The sequence below is a fragment of the Coenobita brevimanus genome, chromosome 111 (genome assembly GCF_032717465.1).
Source record: "Coenobita brevimanus isolate Jiangsu-jjx chromosome 111, ASM3271746v2, whole genome shotgun sequence".
Classification (NCBI taxonomy): domain Eukaryota; kingdom Metazoa; phylum Arthropoda; class Malacostraca; order Decapoda; family Coenobitidae; genus Coenobita; species Coenobita brevimanus.
This window is the reverse complement of record NC_137064.1, coordinates 23,921,803-23,926,736: the sequence shown is the minus strand read 5'-3', so window position 1 is coordinate 23,926,736 and position 4,934 is coordinate 23,921,803.

The window sequence follows — 4,934 nt, the reverse complement described above, 5'->3', positions numbered from 1 at the left end:
CAAAATTGCCTGGCCGTAGCAAGAATTTATCTGAATGATGGCAGCGTTTAAATAGGGTTAGAGGTGATGAGGTAATATTTGCAGCTGATGATAAGGCAGAATTAAGGGCAGATTGAGGCATGCTTCAAATTGAAGAAAAAGGAGGGGGAGGAGGAAGAGGAAGAGGAATAGAAAGAGAAAGAGGAGGAAAAGAAGATGAAGATGATGGAGATGGGATGGAGATGAAGATGGAGTTCAAGAAGAAGAAAAGAAGAAGAAGAGTAAGGAGAAGGAAGAAGAAGGAGAAAGAGAAAAAGGTTGGATTTCTGGCCATCTGAACCAAATTTGTAGGCAGAAAATTTCCCACACAAGTCACATCTATGAATGACAACATTCCAGCTGCCTACTGCTAGATTTACGGAAACATTCAGGTTTGTGTGTGTGTGTGTGTGTGTGTGTGTGTGTGTGTGTGTGTGTGTGTGTGTGTGTGTGTGTAAAAGTTGTCCAAAACTTCTATTTCCATCACTTCTTATTCTTTTTTTGGTAACTATACTTCCTACACTTTTTTTTTTGTGTGTGTGTGTCCGACTTTGGTCATAGACTTAACCCATTCCCTGAGGCTCAGCTGTCTTCCTATATCGTATCATAACTGGCACATGTCACCACTTCGGCAATAATACCCACCGTCATGAATGAATGACAGGGCTGTCTCATTCAGGACTGGTGCACAAATATTAGCGGGCATCTTTTTATGACGTTTTGGTGGGTTTTGTGGAGGATCAGTAAATGTTACAGCGAAATTCAGTTAATCAACCCTGCCTTGGCTGGGATCGAACTCGCATTTTAGGGACAACAGACGACCCTTATAAAACAATCGGCCACCACCTCCCCCGAGAGCGACTTGGTAAGCTTCTGTGTCCGTGATTGATTTTCTGATATCATGCGTTAAGGAGGAAAATTATAAGACATTCCTAAGGTACTATTCACACTGAGGCCGGAATTTTACCTCCTTTTGACGTCATTGTCTGATCATATAGGTTGGGGAGAATAAGAGACTGACCAGGAGAGTGTATGTGAATGAGGTGGAGGGGAGGGGAGGGGGAAGAGGAGGTCGAGGATGAAATGGAGGAATAGGGATGTGGAGTGGTATATGACTAGCTAGGAGAGTGTATGTCAGCAAGGTGAAGGAGAGGGGAGGGGGGAAAAGGAAGCCGATGATGAGATGAAGGATGAGGTGGAGAGGTATATGAGTGAGGGTGTGTGTGAGTTGGAGAGACGGCAGCCTAATGGTGGAGGACATAATGGGATGGAGGAAATTGAGTGGCATCAGACAAACTATAATCGTTGAAGAATTAACTGGTCCGAATTATAAAAGCTAGCAAAAGTATGTATTATATCAGTTAAGCAGGACTGACGGAGTGCTATTATACTCTTTTTACTCTAGCTTGGCCCAAAATTGCCATCTCCATCATGAATACTGAATTTTTTCAGTCGATTAACACTGGAATATGATGCTAGTCACGAAGAAATGCTGTGGAAAGGATGTAGAACCATAGTATTGTCGTATTCTGCCTCTTGGCCTAAAATTGTCATCTCTCCATCATGAATACTGAGTTGTTTCAGTTGTTTAACACTAGAATATGATGCTAGTCACGAAGAAATGCAGTGGAAAAGATATGGAACCTTAGTATTATCTTGTTCTTCCACTGAACCACGCGAAACAAGCAACAAAAGGACGATAACCTGGCCATAGAGAGAGAGAGGAAAAAATAGTAGTTCATATGGCCCTTACTTTACTCTTTTCATCCTAACTTGGCCTAAAATTGCCATCTCTCCATGCTCAGTGCCGAATCGTAACAATAGATTAACGCAAGAATATGATGCTGGTCACGAGGAAGTGCTATGAAAAGGATGTAGAGATGCTCGTGTAGGACTGTCTTTTTCTGCCACTAGGCTTCGTGAAATAAACTACAGGAGGACGAAAATCTGTACCAAGTTAAAGTAAAAGGAATATACTCAGGATAAGCCAGGGAATAAAGTGAGAGATTTGTCCTAAGTGTGAAATGATGGTTTGTTAGGAAGACTTAAGACTCTGATGGAACATATTTATGTGTCCTGTCCTACTAAGTAACTTGGTACACACACACACACACACACACACACACACACACACACACACACACACACACACACACACACACACACACACACACACACAAAACCTTGAGATGTTTACACGAGTGGCAGACTATACATTATGGAGCACAGCGGGCGTCTGGAACATCGTAAAAAGGAAGGGAAGGGAACACCTGAGCAAATGACCAGGTAACAAGGAACAGGTAATGAACATGTAATGCTGAACAGGAAAAGTGAAGGAGAAATGAAGAGGAAATATTAGACGTTGAGTAGGTAGTATACTGAACAGTTGTTGAACGAGTAGCTAATAATGAACAGGAAACAATGACAGGTGATGAACATGTAATACTGAACTGAAAAAATAGACGACCAACGAACAGGTAATACTAACGATGATTTTGTAGTATTGAATAGGTAATGAACATAATACTGCCCATAGTCAAACGCCTTTATCCCTGACGGGGTGGCCGCAAACGAATGGGCTCCGTGGCATTCTGTCCGCCGTCAGGTTGCCTTCTCTCCAACTCACACTCCCCACTTACATACTCCTCACACCGCATACATCTTTGAACGAAGGGGGATGAAATTTTTCTATGTGGTGCAGGCCTGTGTACCGCTGAGATTATCTCGGGCATGGAGGCATTCAGCACTCTCTCTTACCCTCTGAACAGTACCCAGGAGCCTACCTTTAGTCGCACTAGCGGTATTTTCAGTCATTAATGTAGTCTACTGATTAACTGTGGCGCTGACGAGGAGCCTACACATAGTGGTGCTGTGCTACCTGGGTGGAAGCATGCATCTGTGGCGTCCATCCACGGGCCAAACCTCCTTATACTTCCATGTCCCTCGCCTTGGATAAATACCCTGATCCGTCCCTGGTGAGGCGCCGTCTGCCACGAGGTGACACCGATTCCTTACACGTTACATGTACTGTATTCTACCTTTAGTATGGCCCCACAGAATAAGCCATTTACCTGTGATCTACGGGTCTGCACGATATGACAGACTAACGGTAGGCAAGAACAACACCTGATTAAATGTGGGACAGTCCCCCTCAGTTTTCCATTCTCTGCCTTCCCTACTTTCAGTCTTTATTTTTATGGATTTTTTTTTTTTTTTTGACCATCTTGATATTATATATCATTTTTTTTTATAGCAAAACTTTCTTTAAAACAGTCAGTTTTCAAGCACTTTTACCTGTTGGTTCTTTATTCTGTATTTACCACACACACACACACACACACACACACACACACACACACACACACACACTACAAAATCCAATCATTTGCGTATCATCCAGCCCATCGTTACCCCTTCAGAAACGTAGGGAACCGGGGCTAGGTTACTTAGTCCGGACATTTTAGGCGAGTGATTATACTCTTTTTACTCTAACTTGGCGTAAAATTGCCATATCTCCATCTTGAAAGCAGAGTTGTACCAAGCTAGATTTTTTTTTTTTTTTTTAATAACAGAACAGAGGAAGGAGAAACTAAAAAAAAATCATCCATACACCAGAGTACAGGTGTCCTCCATTCATAGAAAATCTGTAGCTGTTGGACTTAAACAGCCGTTGGTTGAAGTTTGGGGGAAACTACACTGGGGAAGCGAGTTCCAAAGAGATGCAGTTCGGGGAATTAAAAAAAAAAAAAAAAAAAATCCTGATAGGCAGGAGTTCTGTAATATGGCAGAGTGACGGTCCAGTCAATACGAGACTAGTCATGAAGAAGTGCAATGGAAATTTAGTGAAGCCGTAGTATTGTCTGCGACTGAGCTACATAATATATGCCGCAAAAGGACGAAAAACCAGGCCAGGTTAGAGCAAAAGGAGTATAGTTACACGTCCCTGAGGGTGTCATGTAGCAATAAACCCCAACCACCCCTCAAATGAAAACCCAAATGGGACACATCCAGTAGGAGTACCATAACCCACTAGACCACCAGGTTTCGATTTGGCTTGTCGTCCAGCGTAGAGAAACCTGTGGGTAGCATTACATCAGGTGAATGGATGGTGGCCGCCCCCACCTATCACACAGACAGCAAAAAACAAGCACACCGACATTGCAAAAGAAGCACGTGCACAGACAATAGAGACACAAATATTTAGACAACTAGAATGGCACTTAGTAGAGCGCATACCTCCGTCAACGCCCAACCTCGCAATGTTAAAGAAAGTGAAAAAAAAATCCTGGATCCGAACCTTATCCGGATCCGCACCAAAATTTAATGGAGTGTATTCTGGTCCAAGGCCCATTCTTCTACCAAGTTTCGTGAAAATCCGTCCAGTAGTTTTTGTGTAATCTTGCTCACAAACCAACCAACCAACAAACAAGCAAACGGACTGGGGTAAAAACATAACCTCCTTGACGGAGGTAATAAGAAAAACACACAACACACACACACACACACACACACACACACACACACAGAAAACAGGCCCACACACTCGTAAACCGTCTATCTCATTGAATACATCCAGTCTGCAAAGTAGTTCGGCCCTTCTTGGCAACAACATTTTAGCTCCTCTCTTCCTCCTCCATCTTCTCCATGCATCTCCTCTCTGTCTTTTCTTTCATCTTCCCTTTTTTTCTTTACTTTAATCTTTCTCTTCCTCCTAAATCTTCCCCCGTGTCTCCTCTCTGTGTCTCTCTTATTTTCTTTTCTCTTCTTTTATCTTTCTCCTCCTCCCCCATCTTCCCTTCCCTCTCCTTTTCAGTCCTTTCCTTTTGTTTTGTCTCATCCTCTCCCATTTTCTTTTTTCTTCTCTTCTTTTATATTCTATCATCCTCATCCGTCTTTCACCGTCTCCCCTCTTTTCT